Source organism: Phascolarctos cinereus, unplaced genomic scaffold, assembly GCF_003287225.1.
Source record: "Phascolarctos cinereus isolate Bilbo 61053 unplaced genomic scaffold, phaCin_HiC Scaffold_7;HRSCAF=346, whole genome shotgun sequence".
Classification (NCBI taxonomy): domain Eukaryota; kingdom Metazoa; phylum Chordata; class Mammalia; order Diprotodontia; family Phascolarctidae; genus Phascolarctos; species Phascolarctos cinereus.
The window spans coordinates 118,881,264-118,906,313 of NW_027556180.1; the positions used below are offsets into that span (position 1 = coordinate 118,881,264).

The following is a 25,050-nucleotide window of genomic DNA, read 5'->3' on the forward strand; positions in this document are numbered from 1 at the left end:
AGAAGAGTGATTATTTTCCACAAAAGTTTCCAACTTAAGAACCTCAAGAGAAGGAAATATGCACCACATCTTGAGTCTCAATGCTAAACAGATAAAATGACAGGAACCCAACACAAGGCAAGTCTCACGACATAACATCAGAGCAATATTTACTTAAAACTCCCACTCACTGCCCCTAGTGCAGCTCACTCTGTGGACTGGGTGGAGCCAGAGTCAGCAACCTCACAGGCTTCGGCTTACAGGTCTGATTACAAGCACCCTTGCCCCATACCTCATGGCACTGGTTCAATCCAACAAACGCACTCAATCTCAGTCTCAGTCTCTGTCTGTGTCTGTCTGTCACTCTCTCTCCCCCCCTTTCCATACAAACACATATACACATATCTGTGTGTATACATATGTGTATACATATATACTTATATATGTGTGTATATAGACATCTTTTTCTCTTTGTCTCTCTGACCTGTATGTCTCTATCTCTCTCTCCCTCTCTCTTTCACACACACACATCTGTGTGTATACATATATACAGATATGTACGTATATATTTATATATACATATATTTATGTGCATATATCTTTTTCTCTTTGTCTCTTTGACTCCGTATGTATGTGTGTGTGTGTGTGTGTGTATGTCTGTCTCTCTCACACACAATACAACACACGAGAATAAAAAGACATCACTTCTGCCCAGACACATGAAGCAAACAGAATGCAACTAGGATGGGAGCAGAGGAGGTGGGTAGGAGAAGTGACAGCATCAGCCTGTTAGAGAGGATGTGCCTTCCGTCCTGAGGTGAGAGGGGGCCCTAGAGATCAACCTGGTTATCAATTCATTCTCCCTGAATTTACTCTGAGTAAGGAGCCAGGTGGGTCATCACACCACCAACTAAAGGGAATGAAGCTGAGGATAGCCAGCCTCAAAGGTCTGTTTAGGTTAAAAGATATTAAAAAGTAGAAGGGAGAGGAAGAAATAAGAATAACAAGGGAAGCCTGAAACAAGTTACTACATATACAAGAAAAAGGCAGTAAGACAAAGTCTACTAGAGAAAGTCTAGGTATAAGCCTAGCTCCCAAGCAGATAAAGGAACAGTAAGATTCATAAAGAAAAAAATGAGTAAAAATTTTAAAATTTAAATTTAACATTAATTATAATACTATTAAGGAAAATGAACAAAAAAATCCCGATAATAAAGACAATTCTGAAGACGACCTAGAAGTCATGGAATAACAGCAATAAAACTTTTAAAAGAAGATATCAAGATGGAAATTAAGCTGAAAATCAGCATTGTCAAAGCAGAATTAATGAAGACAAACAAGAGTAGACAACTTGGTAACAACTGAGCTCCCTCTGATCTTTCTATCAGCTAAAAATTTGATAAAAGTGACAGCAATTCCTTTACCCAAGTCCCCAATAAAAATGTGAAATAGTAAAAGGACACACACCAAGATCCTTTGGGCACTCAACTGAATATGTTCTAAGATGAAACTGAACCATTAATAACTTCTCTTTGAATCTAGAGATTTAAGTTCCAGTCCATCTAATTTGTATTATCAACCAGCCCACATCTCTCTATATTTTCTCCTAAAATATCACACTATACTTTTATCAAATTTTGCTCAATTTAGGTAAACTATATCTATAGCATTCCTCTGATCTACCAGTTTAGTAACTTTATTTAAAAAAAAAGTAGTCTATCTTAACTATTGAGACACTTCAGGGGATGCATTTTACTCTATTAAGATCAAATGTTTTCTTAAAAGCAACACGAATCTTACATTGTTTTTTAATGAAAGTACATTTTACTATTTTCCATTCAGCTTCTCTTCTCAACTTCATCTTCTTAAATGCCACTGCCATTTACGTACATAATTAGGCAGCTTCCTACATGGGAAGTAGAGTACAACTATGGGGATTCCACCATAATTACAAACAAGAACAGGTAATTCTAAACATGCCTTTAGATCTGTTCCATTTCATATCTGTTTGTTCCCTCAATCTAGTTTATTCTAGAAATTCTTGTCAAATAGTTGGTTTATCTGGATGTTACACCAACCTAGCCTATGGTTTAATGCCTCTTCAACAGCTTTTTGCTGCCTTGTGTGGTGACACGTATTATAATATTCTGTCCACTCCTCAGTATATTTCACAACAAAGCTTGTACTAGAAACTGGTCTCCCCTGACTACCATGGCTATGCTAATCTCTGTTTTTAACAAGGAGATCAAGTTTTGCTGGCCAAAGACTCTGAGATACTTTGTGTTGGCAACTCTTGCCTTATTTAAACCTTCCCAGGTAGGACTGGATCATGAAGAGGAAAAAGAGGTTGCTATAGAATTTAGTCTTAACTATACTAATTATTCCATTTCTAAGTCAGACCCTTACAGGCAGGATAACATATGAGACAGAGCACTGGAAGGCGAGGAAATCCTGGGTTCCAGTCTTATCTCTAGCACATACTGCTTCGTTGACCTTGGGTAGGTTCTCTGTGCCCCAGGCAATTCTGATCACAAGACGAATTACACATGAACTCTGTTTAAATAAGTGGCTTAGGCAAGGGAAAGGCTATGTTAATAGTTCAGCTCTCTGATCCCAGCCCTGCTGCCAAGATGAAAACCTCCAGTCAAGTTGCCATGCAGAACAGCCATGTATGGCAAATAAATGCCCCAAGGAGGGCTGAGGGAGACCTCAATCATTTCTTAATATGCTCAAAGTGAATTTGTTTAATCAAATTACTTTTCAACTAACATCAGAGATCCAGCCAAAGAGGGAATGGTAGTTTTGATGCAGGATAGGAGTTGGGAAGGAGGGAGGTGATTCTGAAGGGCAGTCACTAGGTGGAGAGGAGGTAGAGAAAGAAGGCAGGACTTCACCAGACATTAATCAGAAAGCAGCATGAGAACACGTTATTCTTCAGGAATACAAGAGAAAGATACAAAAAAGACTGTTCCTCAAATAAAGGTTAAACTCCTAGCACTCAAGTCCTGCTCTTTTTCCATTACCCATATCATTCTCTATTCCTAGAATGCTTTGCCCGACAGTCACCTATTTAAACCCACCTCATCCTTCAAGGTCAAGTACAAATATCACCCCTTCTATGAAGCCTACTCCTACAGCCTCCTCCATTCTAAAACATTCTGTGCCTCAATGTCCTCGTACATAAAATGAGGGGGGTTGGACTAGATCGTGGGTGGGGAATCTGGGACCTCAAGGCCACATGTGGCCTTCTAGGCCCTTAAGGGCCTCATTTGAGGCCCTAAAGGGCCACATGTGGCCTTGAGGCCATAGGTTCCCCACCCCTGAACTCAATGGTTCTAAAGTCCCTTTTAGCTCTAAATGTACAATCCTAAGATTTTTCCTTCTTCAAACCTTATAGTGCACCTTGTACTCCCCATATGTCCTATTATTCACCACAGTTATTATATATTTATGTCAACTCCTCCCCACTAGTCATAAAGTCTATGAAGGTTGTAGTCTCATCTTAATTTTCTTCAGATCTCTCCTAGGATTGACTACCTTGTTTTCCATATCATAGACATTAACAAATGTTAACTGCATCAGATGGTTAACAAAGGTAAATTACCTGCTATGTAATTTTACTTCAAATAAGATTCCTCCCTTCGGAAAAATGTACTCCTTGTCTTACCTTGGGATGGCAAAGTTGGGGAATGAGGGAAAGGAGGCTCAACTACTATTCCCAGAAACACGGCTTTCATTTGCACCAGTCTACATTTTTCCTTTACGATTTTCTTTTGTTACTGCTGTTCACTTGTTACTGTCACGTACAACTCTCTGTGACTCCATTTGGAGTTTTCTTGGCAAAGATACTGGAGTGATTTGCCATTTCTTCCTCCAGCTCATATTACAGGTGAAGAACTGAGGTAAACAGGGTTAAGTGACTTGCCCAGGGTCACACACCCATCAAATGCCTGAGACCACATTTGAACTCAGGAAGATGTGTCTTCCTGACTTCAGGCCCACAGCTCTAACCATTGTGCCATGTAGCTGCCATGTGATTTTCTACTCATATTGAATTCCCTTCCTCTTCCTCTCTACCTACTCTTCAGATCTTACACCCCTTCAAGGACTCTGTCCTGTTAATTCCTAAATCATTTACTGCTTATGTAATTAATTTAGCAAGTAATCGTTTACTCAGCAGCTCATAACATTTCTTCAACTGTTGTCTTTTAAATGTCATTTTATTTTTTCTACTTATTTAGCCTTCCAAATGTCCCAGTTATACTGTAAATTCCTTATAAACAAAAAATTTCTTCTACCTTATTTGCTGTAAGCTCACACAGGTCTTGGCACATAGCAAATACTAGAAATAGTTACTGTTTCGATTTCTGAATTTACTTAATTTGAAACTCTCACCTTCAGTACTTGAAAAATAGACCTCTAACTCTCCAGTCTCCAAGTCTATGTCCTGACCACATCTGAGAAGATTCCCTCCCCTCCTTCCTTCTCTATTCTTCAACTGCACAGGGAGCAGCCTCAGTGACGAACTGGACAGGATCCTGAGAGGTTGAAAACAGAGGGACTCAGCTAATATGTACAATTAACAGAAGGTATACACAGGGGCATTTGGAGAGGTATGCAATTTACAGCAAATGCTGATCCCTTATTGAAGATATGTACCTTGTGTAAGAATAAGGAAAGGATAGGGGGGATTCGTTGTTAGTGGAAAATAAACTGCTACATGATATAGGCTTACCCACTTTAACTAAATTGTAAGTATTTGTTGCTCATCATCACTACCACCACCACCACCAAATAATCTGTTCATTTCTCCTCCCCTCTAACTCCACAACACAGTATGTTCTTCAGGATTATTAATTGAAAGAAACTTTCTTCCTTTTTCTCTGATTTCAATGTTAGAAACATTGCCGATTTCTAGTCTGGGCAAAGAACCACTAAGCCATAATCAGCCTAAGCATTTTGTCTCCAGGGTATCTTCTGAAGGTCCCTACAGACTGCTGCTTTGCTACCAGAACCATACTCAAGGCCCTTCTCTGTAACCCAAGGATCACGGAAGCAGATCATCGATGCCAGGGAAGTGTCCATATATTATTCCTACCACTTCTTTACACAAAGCTATAAAACTTTTATGGCATTTTCACCTCCAATGCACGACAAAATCAAGAAGGTTGGTGGTGTAGTGGAAAAAGCCCTGGATTGGACATCAGAGAATCTGGGTTGTATCTCATCTTCAGCCACTACATGCAGCCATGGTATTTTTAAACCTCAGTTTCTTCTTCTATATTAGAGACAGCTAGGTAGCACCATAGATAGAGTGTGGGGCCTGGAGTCAGGAAGACCTGAGTTCAAATGTGGCTTCAGACCCTTATTATAACTCTGAAAAAGTCAAGAAACCCGTTTGCCTCAGTTTCCTTAATGGGGATAATAAGAGTACCTACTTCCCAGACTTGTTGGAAGGATCAAACGTGATTTTCCTTCCTATTAAATGGCATAGTTGAATTAGTTCATATATAGTCTCTTACACTTCTTAATTTACTTTGGAAGGAATTTTTTTTGCAAGTTTTCTTGAAAAAAGTCTCATTTCCTAGATACATAATGGACTGATTCAAATTTATAAGAATAAGAGTTATTCTCAAATTCATAAATGGTCAAAGAATATGAAGAGGCAGTTATCAAAGGAAGAAATCCAAGCTAACTACAGAGATATGAAGAAATGTTCCAAAGCATCAACAATTAGAGAAATACAAATTAAAGTAACTCTGAAGTTGCACTTCACACTAATCATATTGGCAAAACTGCAAAACAAAAAAAGAAAAGTGACACATGTTGGATTGACAAATGCTGGAATTGTTTTGCTTTAATATAGATTTTTGTTCAAACAAAGGGGTTTGTTCTGTATGTGTTTTAAGGGGTAAGAGCCAAAAAACCAGAAATGCTTGATGATTAAAAATACAAAATTTAATTTTAAAAACTGGAGGAGGGAACTGAACCTGTGATTACACTATTATAGGGAATTCCTCCACCCAGAACTCCTTCTACCTACCTGGATTAACAACTATTAGAAATTTATGGCCTGAGAGAATCAGAAGTGCCTGAAGCACTGAGGAGTTAAGAGACTTGCCCAGAGTCATACAGACATTAAGTGTGACAGACAGAACTTGAATCCAGGCCTTCCTAAGTTAGAGGCTGGCTCTTTCTATCCACTATACCAGGTAGACTCTCAGACTCTAAAGTTATTCAACCCTATTATCCCAACAGTAAATAATGCTTTACTAAGCACTCTAAGTCTATATTCCAATTAAATTGACTTTATATCCTATCTTACATCCTAATCTATAGGGTCATAGATTTAGAGCCGGAAAGGACCTTAGAGATCATATAGCCCAACTCATTCATTTTAAAGATATTTGAGACATGAGGACATGTGGCAATATATAATTATATGAAGAAAAGCTAGGATTTGCACACAAACTCTGCTACTCAAAATTGAGTACTTATTCCTCCACACCACTTGTGATGTGGCATAGTTCTAGGCAGATAGTAGATATTCAAATAATTTATCAATTATATTTATGATTTGGTTCAGGGACTTGCTGATCTCATTTACTGGACTCATTTCACATTCACTTCTACTCATTTCCCTTACTACATTTCTTGAAATCCATTAAAAATCCCAGAAAGTATGCCCATGCAAAAATTTTTACTCTTCTATTTTGTTTCAAGATGTTGATGACATCACAGCGATGAAAGTTTTTGTTGAGTAAGTGGTAATTCCAAGGTAACTATGGGCTTTTTAGTAAGTGGTTTTTACCCTTTTAGAGATCACACATTGGAGTATCTCTAAATTAGAGTTGAAAAATTTAGAGCATAAGAAAATAAACATTTTTGACCTCTTCCAACCACCATCTTATCTGGGTTATAATTAGGATTTATAAACTACGTCTGTTCAAGATTAAGGATTTATCAAAAAGGCTGATCAACAAGTACTAAAAGAGAAATATATAATGGGTTATGCAATACTTACTAGCCCTATGCAGTCTCTATACACACACAACACACAACACACACAACTACCTCTGTTGTTTAACTATCACTAAAGTACCTTTAATAATACACACTTTCCAGATATGCCATGCCCAGGTCACACAGAAATTATAAGGTACAAAAGATCCGTAGTGAAGAGGATAATGCAGGACACATCACTTCTACCATACTACATTCTAAGATCACATCTAGAACAGATGTGACTACTTCATCACTTGGTTTCTTTTTCAAGTACAGGTCTTGCCATTTAAAAAAAAAAACATTCAAAAGAGTGAACTATTTTTCAACAAACTTGATATGTTAATAACAGTACCAAGCTATCTCTTAGACTTTAAGCTCCATGAGGCTGTCTAATGTAAACTTTGTATCTTTCTCCAGTTGGTGGGAAACTATTTAGGTTCTTAATAAATTTCTGTTGAATCAAAATAATGACAACTGCATTTTAAGTTTACTTGATGGTTTAATTCACCTTTTTGAAACAAAATGAAAGTAGCTGAAAGTTTCTAACTATATGGCCATTTTATGCATTTTCATAGATTTGATTCATTTTCATATTTGAAATGGATAGAGCTTACAGGAATACATGATTGCTCTAGGTGGGGTAAATAGGTCATGGAGCCAGCAATAAAGAAAGATGTTCTACAACACTTTGGTTTGAAAGAGCAGAAGAAAAACCAGCATTTATTTCTTCTATATACTGGCACCTTCCTTCTCTCCTACAAACACTCCCCAGTCTCTCCCATATCACCTTTCTCCTACAGTTGTTGTGAGAATAAGATGAAATAATATTTAAAACTTAAAGCACTATGTAAACGTTAGCTATTATTTTTTAAACCCTCATTAGATCCAACTGTTCTTGCCAGCTATGGTCCTATATTTCTCCTCCCCTTTTCCAACGAAACTCCCCAACAAAGCCATCCATAATTGGTGTCTCTACTATCCTTCTCACTTGCTTCTAAACCCTTTGCATTAATACACTCTTTCCAGATATTCTATGCCATGAGGCTTCCAACCTCATCATTCAAATGTCACTGCTCTGTCCAAAATTATCTATGATGTCTTATTTGCCAAATCAAAAGGCCTACTGTCGACCCTTATCCTTCATGACCTCTCTGCAGCATCTCATATTGTTGAACACTTTTTCTTCGTGGATATTCATGCCTTCTTAGGTTTTGTGCCTCTACTGTCTCTTAATTCTCTTCATGCCTATATGATCACTCCTTCATAGTCTCCTTTGATGGATCATCACCCATGTCACACTCACAAACCATGAGTGTCCCTCAAGACTCTGTCCTTGGTCCTTTTTCCATTCTCAATACCCTCCCATTTAGTGATCTTCAATGGTTCAATTATCATCTCTATGAATCTGACTTCTAGAAGTACAAATCCAAATCCTATCTCTCTCACCAACTATCATTTCAAAATGGATATCCTACAGGTACTTCAAAATCAACATCTCTAAAACATAACTCTTTATCTTTACACCGAACACTTCACCTTCTGAAGTTCCCTTTACCATCAACGGAACGAGCATCCTTCTCGTTCGTCAGGTTTTATTCTTGACTTCTCTCCCTCATCCACCCCATACATCCAATCAGTTGTCAAGTATGGTTAATTGTACATCTACAACTCTTGCATACATCATCATCTCCCCACTCACACAGCCACCACCCTATTTCCATACTTCATAACCTACCTGGACTATTGCAATAGCCTTAGAATTGGTCTCTCTGTCTTATTTTTCTCTCCACTCCAATCCATCCTCCAATCAGCTGCCAAAGTGATTTTCATAAAAGATAATTCTTCTGACCACAACAACCCTTTGCTCAGTAAATCCAGTGGCTGCCCATTATCTTCAAGACCAAAACTACAGTCCTTTGTTTGCCATTTAAAGCTTGTCATACCTGGCCTCTTCATAACTTTCCAATTTACATTCTACTCCCCTCCACCCCCATGCTACAATTCAGCCACACAAGTCTCTGCCAGAACACTTCATTTTGTTTCTCTGTATCTCTGCACTGGCTGCTCTTCATGTCCTGAATACTTTCCCTTGCATCCACTAACTCTTAGAATCCCTGACTTCGAGACTCAGCATAAATGCCCCTTTTCCAGGAGGCTTTTCTTTATCCCCTCTCTCCCTTCTGCCACACCCCACCCCCAGTGCTATTGCCTCTAAAGCTACCTTCCATCTATTGCTTTTTATCGCATATGTTCTGATTTTTACATATGTATATATACACATATATGTATATACACATATGTGTGTAGATATATAACTACATGCATATATAATTTTATACAAAGAGAGAGTCTCACCAATTAGACTACAAGCCCCTTGTGTGAAAAGACTATTTTTATTTTTGGGTTTTGGGGTGGGTTTTGGGGGGGGTGGGTTTGGTGGGGGAAAGGAAGGGGCATGGTATTTCCAGTGCTTAGCACAATGCCTGGCATCTCAGTGCTTAATAAAAGCTTACTGATTGATTAAACAGGCAAAATCTATGCCGTTTGCTATATATATGGTAAGCAACTAGGCATGATACTGATTTAATTTTAGGAAAATAAAGTAACAACACAAAATAGTCATGACAGTGGTAATATTTAGCAACTATCAGGCATATATTCCTGAGACCATCTTTTGCAACTCTTATTTTTACAATCATAATCTCTACATTATGGCTTTCTATTTCTTTTTTGAGGGGAGTGGGGAAGCAACAGATTTAATATGGGGAAAAGCAACAAGACTGTAAATGCGTCTAAGGCTCTTTTATTCACTCAATTCTAAATAACCTGATTTTAGGATTAAATACAGATTGAGTCAAATTGGTTCCAATAGTTTTTCTTATACTGATTATTGATTTGGAAATTTCTGAAAAACAGAATTTTCTACAACTTTGACTTTAAAGGATATGTATCAACCCATTAAGATTTGACTAGAGCTACTTTTTTAGAGACTCTTAAATGATTTCATCTTCAGAGATGACTGAACCCATGCTACTCGGTATTTCCAGAAATCTCTTTGAATAGAAAGGCATTTGAACTGTAGACCCATCATATATGGTTTTCTGACCATGTAGTTTTGCAATTTACCTTGGTTTTAGCTGAGTTAGTGTTAGGACACTGAATGAAAGCAAACTGGCTGACAATCGAGATAAAGGTGAAATGGATGAAAATGTAATGACAATGCAAAATGGTGTGGAAATACTAAGGGTACAGGTTTGCTTTATTTTATGAAATAGATGTGTTCCTGGATACTACCTACAAAGTGAATTTCTATACAATGAGTATTATTTTCCCACTGACTGTTGCTCTGAGGAGAAGAAAAAGCCACTAGAAATAATAAAACCATAGGTAAGACTACCGCAAATCTTTTTAAAGCACAGGTTTAAAGGAAAAACAACTTTCTCTTAAAATCAACAGTACTCAGAATAAGTTGTAAAATTTGAATGGAAAGTAGGTTATTTCTGTTTCACACAACAGCTTAAAGGTCTAAGAGAAAAATTAATAATTAACTGAAGAGAACAAACTGGACTGAAAAGTCACTGAGCATCTATTAAATCCCTTCCTCGGTTTTCTACCAGAGAACACTGGATCCTCTCAGCTTGCACAGTTCTTTCCTCAGGGTTCACTAAGTTCTCCCAGATCTGCAATTACCTCTAGAGTCTCAAGCACAAACTGCGTCTACTAACCCTATTACTTAGAAGAGAGACAGACACCTGTCTCCTCAAACAACACTTCTTCCATCTGTAACTGCCACATTGCACTACAAACTTCACTGCCAAATTCCTACATCATGAAATTTGGTCAATGAAAGTCAAGTAAATTACTTTATCATCCAAAGCAATAAATCTTACTGTGGAAAGTACTTTGAAAACTATATGAAGGGCTTTGTAAACTGTCAGTCTAAAGCACTGCGTAAATAAAGGTGGGCAATACTTTAGGAGCACATAGTATGACAGAACACTTCTCAAACAAAAGTCTTTGCTATTTTAAGGAGTTTCCATATTCTTAATATTCAAAACAAGTTTAAAAGTTTCTATTTTCCACATATATATATATCACAGCAGTGAAAACTGTATTTGTTACATGAACTATCCTTGCTTTACATTACTATTAAATGCTCCTGCTGCCAGATTAATCTTTCCAAAGGCCAGTTGTCTGATCACATTATACCAAACCCCCTTCCCCCCCCATAAGAAAACCTTCAATGGCTCCCTACTACCTAATGAATAAAATCTAAACTTTTGGTCTGGAATTCAAGGCATAGTATTCAAGGTCATTTACAACCTGACTCCAACTTCACTTCCAAGTTTCATTTTACATTGTTCTATTTTCCTTGCCAAATCCCATGTCTTTTGCACCTTTGTGCCCTCCCTCACTTATGCTATTGCCAATGTTTCATAGGCCCTGTCTCCTGTCTCTGCCAGTGGAAATTCTTCTATCCTTCAGTCTCTGTTCCCTCATCTGTAAAATGAAGAAAATAAATCTATCATCCCATGACTCTAAATCAAAAAGATTCTCCTAATCGCCAAGGTAGATGGAACTCTACCTTTCTCTGAATTTTCCCAGTAATTTGTTTTTTGATGCATGTTGACATGCTGACTTCTGTATTTATTTGAGTACATGCCTTCTTTCTCTTTCTCCTGCCTGGATTATAAACTCCTTGGAAGTCGAAAATCATATTTTTTTCATTTTTTGTTAACATACTCAACATTCTTAGCATCAAACACAGTTTGGTAGCATCGGGGCTCAATAAATATTTGAAAAACTGAACTGTACTGCCCACTCAGAATCAAAGAGTTGTTCTGTACTTTCCTTTATTGTCATTTTTACTTCTTTATTGTCCTTGTCAGAAACATGTCTTTTAAAGCTGATGTATGTTAATGGATTTGTAATTAATTTTAATATTTTTATAAACTTCATCCTAATTTATAATTCCTTAAACACTGATAAATGCATAACTTATACACAAACATACATATATATGCATATGAATGTGTGAGTATTTCTTAGACTTCATATTTTGTAATTAAAGCTAAAATTTCTATCAGTAAAAGTTATTAAGTGTCAGATACCTATTGGCAATGAGAAAGGATTTCATCAGATGTTCTCCTGTAGATGGCTTCTCCTTCACTAAGTTACTGTATTGCTTTTATACCTTAATCCAACACTCATTTATTAAGTGTCTTTTATGTGCAAAGCAATGTGTGAGATGAGGAAAATACAAAGAAAAACAAAACAGACCAATGAAGAGAGAAGACAAAGACAGATAAGTATAAGAAAATTTGAGGAAAGGCAATAATATTAATCAATTAGCACTTATTAAACATCCAGTACGTGCCAAGAAAGTTTTCGATTAGGAGCTGACATCTGAGCTTAGCCTTGAAGAAGCCTAGAGAGTAATCAGAGGTATAGATGAGGATAAGGCATACTCTAGGCATGGGGGAAAGACAATAAAAAGTCATGGAGATTAGAGATGGAATGATTTAAGAAACAAGTTAACAGTCTGCTGGACTGGAATGATGAGTGCATAAAGAGGGGATGATGTGAAATAATTCTGCAAAAGCAGGTGGGAGGCATTTGATGAAGGGCTTTAAATGACAGGTCAAAGAGTTTATAGTCTATCCTAGAGTCAAGTGTGAGCCAGTGAAAATTTTTGATCAGTTAAATTACATGATCAGTCCTGCATTTGTGGATTATTAATTTGGCAACAGTGTAGAATGTTAGGAGTGATCCTAGAAGCAGAAAAACCATCAGGTGACTACTGTTAACAGCGTAGGAAAGAGGTAATAAAGTTCTGAACAAGGGTGTTGGCTGTATAAACACACAAAATAATGCAAGAGATTTTTTAAGGTAAAATTAACAACGCTTGGCAAGAGGCTGGATATAGCTACTGAGGAAGAGAAAAAAGAAAAGGGCCACTCTGAATCTGGGTGACTACAAGGTTGGTGGTGCCTTCAACAAAAATAAAAAGGCTTGGAAGATGGATGAGGTTAAGAAGAAAGATGAGTTTCACTTTGAACATGTTAAGATTGAGATTTACTAAGATAAATTATAAAACAAAAGCCATTCTCCAATATGTGTTTTCAAAAGGTATGAACAGTTTTCAAAATAAGAACTGTTAACAACTGATAACCATATGGAAGACTGTTCCAAATCACTAATAATAAAACAAACACAAATCAAAACAAACATGAGGTTTCACTTCACATCCAGAAAATTGCCAGAGATGACAAAAATAAAGAAATAATCAATGTGGAACGAAAGGCATTCTAATGTATTGTCTGTGGAACTGTGAATCAGTATAAGCAACTTGGAATTATGAAAATAAAATGGTTAAAATGTTCATAGGCTTTGATCCTGGTATTCTACTGCTAAGCATATACCCAGGAAGAAAGGTTACATACACACCAAAACATGTATAGCAGTACTTTTTGTAGTAGCAAAGAATTATAAACAAAGTAAATGATTATCAATTACGGTACATGAATGTAATGGAATATTACTGTAATTACTGATAAACATGATTAATCTGAAGAAGCTAGGAAAAACTGACACAAACTGATACAAAGCGAAGTAAGTGAAATATCTGTGTGTGGGTGAGGGGGAATAGTGACCATTTCTACTACAATGTAAATAGAGCAACAACCATAAAATAACCTAAAATGAATGTTGTAAAATCACAAACAACAAGTTTCACCTCAAAGAAAAGATTTAAAAAGAGACCTCCCTCATTCTGTTGCTGCAGGAGGGAGAGCAGAGAGGAATGGAGGAAGGAAGAGAATGAAACAAGGAAAGAAGGACGGGAAGGAAGAGAAGGAAGGAAGGAAAGAAGGGAGAAAGGCAGGAAGGGAAGAAAGAAGGGAGAGAGGGAGGAAGGAAGAGAAGAAAGGAAAGAAAGAAGGGAGGAAAGAAGGGAAGGAGGGAGGAAGGAAGGGAGGAAGAGAGGAAGGAAAGAAACATTTGTTAAATGTCTGCTATGTACTATGTACAAATATCTCATTTGATCCTCACAATAACCCTGGGAGGCAGGTACTATTATCCTTATTTTACAATTAAGGAAACTGAGGCAAACTGAGGTTAAATAACTTGCCCAAGGTCACACAGCTAGTTAATGTCTGAGGCTGGATTGGAATTTAGTTCTTCCTGACTCCAGAAGTCTATCCACTGAGCTAGATGAGAGTGGGGCTACAAAAAAATTCTTTGTTATAAGGGACAGTTGTCAGGAAGGGGAGTGGGTGAAAAACTGTAAAAGACAGAAGATAGAACTAAAAATCTGTTTCAAAAAGAAGACTGAGATGTAAAAAGGATATCTGGGTACACATGTCCAATATGCATCGTGGTATAATGTGGAACTCATAATGTGGGACCAAAATTTAGGAGAGAAATGAAGAATAAATACGGAGATATCTCAGTCGACTGCACAGATATGATCACTGAACCCAGACCAAAGTGAGAGTCTGTATAAAGAGCAGGAAATATGTGACAGAGTTTGGGGAGGAAAATGAGTGAAAATAACAATAGGATCACAAATGCAGACCTAGATCAGCTAGAGCAGTAGAGCTAGGGGCACAGTGAATAGAGTGCTGGGCCTGGGGTCAGGAAGACCTGAGTTCAAATCCAGCCTCAGAAATTTACTACCTGTGTGACCCTAGGCAAGTCACTTAAACTCATTTGCCTCAGTTTCCTCATCTGTAAAATGGTCAGTATCTTTGCCAAGAAAACCTCAAATGGGATAACAAAGAATAGGGCATGAGTGAACAACAATAACAACAGAACTAGAAGGTTCATCTCATGCAACACCCTCATTTTATGGCTGAGAAATCTGAGGCCCAAAGAGGTTTGTTTAGTGACTTCATCAAGGTCACAAGAGCAGCTCCAGAGAAAAGATCTGAATCTGGGTCCACAGACTCCCAGCTAGTGGGCTCTTTCTATTGTCTCCCAACCAAGGAGATTAAGAAGGATGAGAGCCAAGGAAGAACAGTGCAGCAACAGGTCAGGGAGGATGAAGGGGACCAGCTTCAAAAACTGCAGAGAGGTCAAGAAGAACGAGTACTAATAAAATAGTTCTCACCATGCACACCTGCTACTGATACTGGGGAGGCTGACGTTGGTGGATCGCTTGAACTTGGGAGCGCCTAGCCACTGTAGGGCTAAGCCAAGTAAGTGTCCCCACCAACTGTATCACCAATTCAAGGACAGAGGGATGCCAGGTGGTCTGAGCCAGGATGAACTGGAACAGGTCAAAGAAGGAGCAAGTCCAGGCTATTATACCAATAAATACTACGGATCAGGCCCGTGAGTAGCCACTGCACTTCCAGCCTGGGCAAGATGGAGAGTCCCAGTTTCAATCAAATAATTTAATGAACAAATGATAAATATTCCCCCCCAAAAAAAAATCAATAAAAGAAATCCTCATCTGATTTGATGGCTTTAACAATTAAGAGAACCTTTATAACCTTAGAAAGCGCAGTTTCCAGTTGGACTAGAAGGTGGTACTGAATACTGAGTGGGAAATGAGGAAATGGTAGCAATCAATACAGATGACTCTAGGAGTTTGTGAGAGACAAGACAGGGTGTGATAGCTGGATGGTGTTGTTGCTGTTGCTTCTGCTGTTCAGTTTTCAGTCCTATCTGACTTTTCGTGACCCCATGGACCACATCAGCCCAATACCATCCATGGGGTTTTCTCTCTCTCTCTCTCTCTCTCTCTCTCTCTCTCTCTCTCTCTCTCACTCTCTCTCTCTTTTTGTGAGGCAACTGGGGTTAAGTGACTTGCCCAGTGTCACACAGCTAGTAAATGTCTGAAGCTGGATTTGAACTCAGGTCCTCCTGACTCCAGGGTTGGTACTCTATCTATTGTGCCACGAAGCTGCCCCTATGGGGTTTTCTTGGCAAAGATAACTGGAGTGGTTCGCCATTTCCTTCTCCAGTGATGGCTCAAGGGGATGGCAAAGTGGAGTGAAGGTTTATTTTGTTTTTTTTTTAAAGATGATAGATAGAAATTTGGGCATGTTTACAGGCATCAGGAAGAGAACCATTGGATTCAATCAATTCGATAAGCATTTATGTATGCTAGGTACTTGGCAACAAGACAAAATGAAAATTAGTCCCTGCCTTCAAGGTGCTTACACTCTATTGGTGGAAAACAAATAAATACAAAATACATACAAAGTGGGAAGAACTGGAAAAGGCCTCAAGCAGATGAGACTGAAGCTGAATCCCGAAGGAGGCCAGGAGGCAGAGGCCAGGAGGCCATGCAGCTCAGGCAAGGGGATTATCCTGTGCAAAGGCACTAACACATAGAGGAGACAGAATGATACATATCAGGAACAACAATAATGCCACTTGGGACCGAATGTGTAGGGTGTGGAGGAGAGCAATGTTTAATAAATCTGGAAAGGTTGACCAAAGGCAGACCATGAAAGGCTGAGGAGATTTTATTTTATCCTGGATGGCAAGAAGTCATTAGAGCTTCCTAAGCAGATGAGCGGCATGATCAGACCTATGCTTTAGAAATATCTAGGGGCAGCCAGGTGGCGTAGTGAATGGAGCTCTGGCCTTGGAGTCAGGAAGATCTGAGTTCAAATCCAGCCTCAGACACTTAACACCTACTAGCTGTGTTACACTGTGCAAGTCACTTAACCCCAATCATCTCACCAAAAAGCAAAAGCAGAAAAAAAAATCTATTTGGCTTTTAGGGTCAGACTGAAGAGGGGAGAGCTTGGAAGTTGCCTCTTAGGCAACTATTGTAACAGTCATGGAAGGAGGTGATCAGGGTCTGAGAAAGAGTGGTGACCTTATTAGTGAACACATTTGAAATATACTACGGAGGCAAAAATTAACAAGAGTTGGATATATGGAGTGAGGGAGACAGAATAGTAAAGTATGACTCTGAGGCTGCAAAGCTGGGCAAATGGAAAGACACTGGTATACCTAATGGGAAAAGAAAGTTAGGAATAGGGGATGATTTAGAAGAAAAGATGATAAGCTCTGGTTTAAACATAGTGGAGGAATCAGAGAAGGCTTCATAGACAGGTGATATTTAGTAGAAGTTTTACAGCTACAGGATATCCAGTTGAATAGATCTAATAAATATCTGGTAATCTGGGATTCAAATTCAGTAGAGAGCCTGACTAGGGGAGGGGGGCTCTGTGTGTGTGTGTGTGTGTGTGTGTGTGTGTGTGTGTGGAGATCTACATGGAGATTATTGTTGAACCCACTGGAACTGATGACATCAAAAAGAAAGCGTCTATAAAGAAAGAAGAAAAACGGGTACAGGGCAGAGCTCTGGGGGTTAACCCACACATAGAGGAAGGGGCATGGAGTTCAGAATAAATCAGACAGGTAAAAGAAGTAGGAAAAACAGAGGCACAGAAATCCAGGCAATGGTGGTCAACAGTGCAAAATGCTACAGACCAGTCAAAAAGGATGAGGGCTAAGAAAAGGCCATCAGATTTGGCAATTAAGAGATCACTGAAAACCTTAGAAAAAGTAATTTCAGTTGAGTGATAAGGTCAGAAGCCAGACTGCAAAGAGTTGAAGAATGACTGAGAGCAGAGGAAGTAGAGAGAATGTGTGTAGACAGCTTGATATATGGTGGTTGCTGGAGAGAATGGTAAGATCAAGTGAAAATTTAAGGATGAGGGAGATCAGGGCATGTTCGTAAGCAACAGGGAAGGAGTTAGTGAAAAAGGAGAGACTGAAAATTAAGTAGAAAGAGGGCATGACTGACAGAACAAGTTGCCAGGGAGACATGCAGAGATGACATAGTGAGGTTTGATTTTGCAAGATCCTCCCGTGAGAAAGTGGGAGGCAGGAGAGAACAAACATAGTAGTTTTAATTACTATAAAATTTTAAAATAAAACTTCTACTAGATACCACCTTGTCTGTGAAGCTTTCCCTGATTCCTCCATCCAGAAATGACCTCCATCTCCCTTTTCTGAATTTCTACTATACTTTCTTGGTAACCTTTTTTTTTTTGTCACTTTGCCTTATATTTCTATCAAAGACAAATCTTCTCTACTAAACCATAAGTTTCTTGAGAGCAGAAATCACAGAATGTTAGATTTTAAAAGGACCTTAGAATCAAATAGTCCAACCTCTCTGTGGTATAGATGAGAAAACTAAGGCCCAGAAAGATTAGCCAATATCCTAAAGGAAGAGAGTGCCAGGAACAGGGCTCAAACCCAGCTCTCCTCTCTCAATCAGTGTTGGGGTTTGTTTTTTGTTTTTATTTCACTATACCATACTGCCAACCCTGATTTAACCATCTTTGTAAACTCCAAAGTATTCAGCTCCAAAGTATTCAGCTGTGTCTTGCATCAGGTGGTACCTTTCTATTTGCCAAATGACTAAATACATTTATAGATAAATAAGATCTGTTATTATATTAAAATAAAAGAATCATGGATCTAGAAATGCAAAGACCTCAGAGGTAATCTAGTCCAACTCCTTCATTATACTGATGAAGAAACTGAGGCCCCTCAGAAGATAAGTTACTTGACCAAGGACACATGGGAGTTTAAAGTGCCAGAGGCAGGATCTGAACCTCGATCCAGTGACTCCAGAACAAGGGTTAACATTAATATTATTAAATAACAGAGAAGCTACTCTATTGGCCAGATGTGACAGCTCAATCATAGCTTATCTTTGCAGCAGTTATCTGCTAAAATGTTTTTTTAAGTTAATATTTAGAATTATTTTAATTTCTCTATCAATCCATAAGGGAAAGTTAAATGTTGATGCCTAAACTTGGAAGAAATTACATTCTCAGTTGGTAGAAGAAAAAGGGAATGGGAAATGGCATGCAAGTGATTTGAAGGGGAGAGGGAAGAAAGAGTTATATTCTGTACTTTTTATGTTCAGAATTCAGGTTTGCAGCTTAAGTACCAAGAATTCTAAGAGAAGCCTGATTTCTTCTACAGCCTCAAATCAAACAATAGTCATTTCTGATATGTTTGAAGATGCACTGGAAAGCCCCAGAAGCCCCTTGTACCTACAATGCATACAAGGTATGAAGGAAAGAGCTGCAGAACGGGAGGAAACAATCAAAAGCTGAAGGAGCAAGTCCCCACTAGACCTCCTCATCCTCCCAGTCAGTGGCAGGGTTGTGGCTAGTCAACTTAACTTTCTGTCTACCCCTAACAAGGGCACAGTGTTTAAGAAAGCCTCTACTGCCAATGAAGTTTCTGTTTCAAATGAAGGAAGGAGGGTAAGTAGTAGGAGAAATTATGAAGAAACCTTTTTCCTTGAGCTTTTCAAATACATGTGGGGAGGAAAATACCTAGGAAGAGAGTATATATATAAAAAAAAAAGAAAGTTTGTGTTCAATAGCTTTTCAAATCATCATTCATTGTCTATGGATTACCCAAGCCATCCTTTATTTTACAGCTTTTATGACTTTTAGTGGCACTTTCTTTTTTATGAATCAGCATAACCAACACAGAAGTCTCATCAAACTTGTTTTACTTCAACCATTATTTAGGCAAAATTTAATCTGTATGATCTTGGCGAGTTTGCTGATGGGTCATTGATATACTGAATATTCCACTGAGCTATATTTCACTTCCACAAGTTTTAATGGTACCTTGTGAAACATGACCAGTTTTTCACAGCTGTTTACACAGGTTACAATCAGACTGGCCATTATCTATATAAATGGTTGGTATTTATTAATCCCTTCCAATGTATTACAAGGGGCAGAATGAACTGTTCATTTGTATCTTTACTGCTGTTGCTGTTGTTGTCAGTTTTTCAGTTGTGTCTGACTCTTTGTGACCTCATTTGGGGTCTTCTTGGCAAAGACACTGGAGTAGTTTGCCATTTCCTTCTCCAGCTCATTTTACAGATGAGGAAACTGAGGCAAGCAGGGTTAAGTGACTTGCCCAGGGTCGAACAGCTAATATGTCTGAGTACAGATTTGAACTCAGAAAGATGAGTCCAGCACTCTATCCACACTGCACCCTATCCACTGTACCACCTATTACCATTATTGTTATCATCACCATCACCATCATCATCATCATCATCATCATTATTCAATTCCTTTTTTCCTAAGAAGCTCAGATACTTTATAAGAATGATTTTGTACCCTATCCACTGCACTATTACCATCATTGTTATCATTATTATTATTAAATTCCTTTTTTCCCAAGAAGCTGAGATACTTTACAAGAATGATTTTGCAAAACTTATAAGAATTGTACAGAGACTACAGTACAGAGGCTTTTCCAAAATCACAGAAAAATTAACTGGCGACACAAAAATGGAATCCATGACTTCCGAAAGCCAGAAGAGTTTTCTACTCACCCTAGAAAATTCTTTCTTCCTAAGGATATTATATATGTTCAGGAGGAGTGGTTGGGTAGGGCCCAAACTTCTTAAGACAACTGATCAACAACTTAGAGGAAACCTAAAGAAGAGTGTCTTTGGGAGTCGTGTCTTTGGGAGTCACCTGGTGATGAAATTGGAAAAGGTTTTTTGGGGTCATTATTTTAAATATTATTTGTTCAAGATTATTTGTCCTAGGTGTGTGTGTGTGTTGTGTGTGTTTTATCTCTAAGTGAATGCCAGTGATACTGTTAATGCTATTCTTTTACGATATAGGTAAGAAGTTTGTGGCTTTCTTTTTGCTCCTAAACATAGTTAATAAGAGGCAACATGGTATGTTGATTCGAGGTACAGCCTTAAAACAAGAAAGATCTGGGTTCGATTCCCATCTCTGATACAGAGAGGTTTCATTTAACCTCTCAGTGTTCTAGGTAACTCTACAAAACCCTAAAGGTCGACCTGAATTGGTAGAGGGAGTTTCCTCAACTAATATTACTCTATACCAACAAAATCACACTTACTCCTTATCTCCTAAGTACCAGGGATTCAAAGACAAAAAGTAAAACAATCCCTTATTCTCAAGGAACTTGTATTTGTCCTTCATTCTCCAAGAGGACCATGACATCAGGGAGATGATGACATGACTTCCAATTGACTTTGTTTTGAGTGAAGGAAGGCTTACATTCTGAGGGAATAGTACAATATTCTGCCCTAACGATCATACTGGCTACTTCTAAGAGCCCTGGTATGGCGCAAAGGAGGATGCTGCCCCAGGTCTCTTCCAAAATTCTCACCTCTCTCCTGCAACTGCACTGTTTCCTCAGGAGGAACTTTCAGTATCTCTACATAACAGGAAAACTACAGTACTTATGTTGCTACTATTAAACCTCTTGTCACTTCAAAATCTACTCTCAGGTTATTATAAAAAAGTTAAAATTGTCCATTTTTTTAAAAAGAAAAGAAAAAAGAAAACTACTTTAAGATAGGTTTACCCAAAACAGAATGCTTTGGTATGACTTACCCTATAATCTATTGACAGACCAAAACAAATTTTTAAGCAGGGACATGACTCAAGTCAACCACTTTTATGACAATAGACATCAAACACTGAAAAATCCTTTTGTAATATAATTACTGAAAATGTATACAGAAAAGTAACCATTTAATCACACAGCCTGGGTCCTGTACCACAAGAATTCAGTAGTTGGGATCAGATGGGGTGCGGCAGCTCTTAAGCACAACGAACTCTGGTGGCCTAAGACAAGACCACTCTTTAGAAAGGCTTACAATCTAGAATTCAACCTCCCCCTCGGCCTGACAAAGCCTAAATTTGTTGACCTTCAGGGCAGAGTGCAAGGCCCATCTGTTTACTCAGTATTTTGCCTTAGGGAGGGGTAGCTGTGGTAGATGAGTTAAGGCTGTGGTTATGGGGTGTTGCCAACAATTTGGTCTAAATTATTATTTTGCTCTTATAAATACAGAAGAGGCTTAAAGTTTTGTATACTTCTCATGTGGGAAAAAGGAATAAGCTTTAAAAAGAAAAAATTGAGAAACATTAGGTTTAAGGTAAGCTGATATATGCAAATTTTCCATTTAGAATCCAAAAAATTTTGTGAAAAGTTGAATGACAAAAACTCTTTCCTCTAACCAGTTTCAGAATGTCAACCTGGTTTTTGAAAAATATGGACAAAGGAAGTTTACTGAAAGACAAAAAAGATTGGGTTGCAAATCTTAATAAACTTTTACATGATCTTTATTCCCTATGAACAAACTATAACTTTGAGAAACTCACCTATGAAACACTGTAAGCCTCTCCAGATTAGGGGAGCATAATCTCTTTTTGTGTTACAGACCCCTTTGACAGTCTGGTGAAGCTTATGGACCTTCTCAGAATGGTGTTTTTAAATGCATAAAATAAAACACATAGGATTACAAAGGAAACTGATTATACTGAAAATAGTTATCAAATTTTTTTAAAAAATCATAAAAAACAACATCACAGACTTCAGGTTAAGAATCCCTCTTGTAGACAGAGCTGCCCCACTGTCTATTCTGAACTATCAAACCATGCTGGAAAGAAACCATTTTGAACTAGGTATAAAGTCAACTCTGCTGAATTTTTATTTAAAAAAAAAAAGAATAAGGAATATAAATAGCTTAGACATCTCAATTTTACTGATTGTTTTTTTTTTCCTCATCAACATAAATATAAAACTACAAGCTCTCTATTTTATCCAGTAGAGAAAACAGGATCTTCCTAAGTTCAACTATTTAGCAGTATCATCTCACTGGGTTAGATTACACAGTACTCTAGACTGACTGACTAACATTGGCCTGGGTTAAAATTTCCTCAGTACAGGCCTAGAAGCCTGGGCACTGTTAAGTTGTCTTTACTGAGATAATACATTCTTCTGTTTTTAAGGGAGATTTCTTTTAGTATTGTGATGGCAGACTGCTTTATAAGGTAACATCTGAAATTCACTTTTGAAACTGTTAAAGAGCATATATGCTTTTCCCGTAAGACTGAAAGAAACCCCTCAGGAATACATATTTTTAAATCTGCCCGATAACTATTGATATTATTTCCCTGATTCTTACAGAAAGTGTCAAGCCTACTGATTTGTTTTTCCCTTAGCCTAGGGAAAGTCAGTGTGCCTACTTGGGTTTGCAGTCCTTCCCCCTTCTGTACACATACACACTGCAGCTGTAGTAAACAACCACTAGCCAAGAGTTGAGAAGGTCAAGGTCTCAAATGCTGTACCAATACCAGTTTTCTCCTAAATGATATTTAATTTCTTAGAAAGGATATTTTTCAAGTGCCATCAAGGAACCATTAACACAGCCATTTTCATTTTTAAAAAGTAATAGGAACTTCACCTAAATAAAGTTTAGCTGACTTGTTTGCTTTTAAAATGTGCTGTCCAGTAAATCTCAAAGAATCATACCTGTATTTAATGACATGATTTTAATTATTACAATTATTACATTTTATATTTCAAAGTATCAAGTTGTCTATGTGCAAGTACATTTTCATGACAGCTATTAGAAACTGCAAAAAATAAATCATTCCCTTGATTTATTGCAAATATATGGCAATACTTTTGCACCCAAACCAATCCATCCCCAATTCATATAAAGCTAAATATACTCACTCTGCCATGCCTGTTGTCAAGAATGACCAGCTTGCAGGAATAAAGAGATAACTTAGGTAGATGAAATGTTTGTCCTTCAACATCCTATTCCTAACTCTCTGCTTCTTAATTTCAAAGCCTAAAAATATCTCAGTCTACTTTAACCAATTTCTGTGGGGTTTAAAAAATGTAAACACCATGTGAAGGAGGTTTGCAAATGCCACTCACCACTGCGTTTCTGTTTGGTTGTTTTTTTTTTTAAAGTCACTGTTATTATTAAATGCCAATTCTAAGAAGCATTCCTCACTCCATGGAATACACCCACTCTTTAAAAGTGACCACTCCTATTCACATCACAAGCTCCTTGCACCACTCAGCCTGCCATAAGCCACCAAATTCATATCTTACCATTGACTTATCTAAACAACTCGGTCCTCCAGTAAGAAAAGGGGATGGAACAGTCTAGGTGGATTTACAGAATGACGTCCATTTGATTGGCATATGTCTACTAAAGCAACTAGATGCACATGCACATAGATGTAAATAGAGCTGTTCATCTCCCTGGTGTGAGGGTAAAGCTGATAGAATATTAAAGCTGATGTAAAAGAAACTATCTCACCACTTTGCAGAGCATTCTATTAGCAGAATTGTTTTAAACCATCTATGTAGGATAGTACCTTAACAGTCTGCACAGTTAAATTAGGGAGAATGACAATACCAACCACATAAACTGTTTATCCAGATTACACATTCCGGTGTACTAATACTTCTAACTCAACACAAGTCAGCTTTCATCAACTGAATTAAATAAAGCTATTATTATTAAAGTATGCAGAACTCAAAAAACCCAGGGTGAGAGGGGTTGGGAAGGCTGCAGGGCTTGTAACAAAGGAATTGGTACTTTTAAAAGCATTGCACCTAAAATGTAGTGCTGAGTGTACCCCACCCTTCTCCCCAAAGATAAAAGTTTGCAAAGTTCTAATAGTCAGTTCTGCACCGAACAAAGGCGGAATTGATTCTTCTCATATAATAGTGTTTAACATTCACACAAACTAATGTCACGGAGGTCAATACTCAGTCGTCACTTTACAGCAAGCTTATAAGGCAAGAAGTGGTTCCCAAACTGGTTCTCGGGGCTTTTTCACGACTGGGTCGAAATGCAAAGTTCTCCCTTGTCAACTCTATGGAGGTCCACCTTAATTGAAAATAACAGCCATAGGCCAGCCCCCGGCCACTTCCATGAACTATGCACTGTTGCAAGTGACAGTTACACATCATTACTACCAGAGACAATAATGAATGTAGCACTAGGACCACTATTAATGCCAGCAGTGTCATCTCCACCTTAACCCCTTAGCCTCCGCAACCTCCTCAAAAACACACACACATAAACCCAATTTTGGTATATACACATTTTAAAAAAAAGGTTTCCGAGGGGAAACTTGTTCAACCAGACCCCCAAATTCAGAACTGATGTTTTATTTTTAATCCATGGCAACTGTCAGACAAACGTTGTAAACCAAACAATTTTACTCTGGGTAGAAAAACATTTGCTTAATACACGTT

At 38.0% G+C, this 25,050-nt stretch overlaps 1 protein-coding gene across 4 annotated transcripts in view; it reads right to left on the bottom strand.

Moving 5' to 3' along the window:
• Positions 1-25,050, bottom strand: part of KLF12 (KLF transcription factor 12) — a 576,265-nt gene that overhangs the window by 550,514 nt on the left and 701 nt on the right. The gene's annotated exons all lie outside the window — the stretch shown is intronic.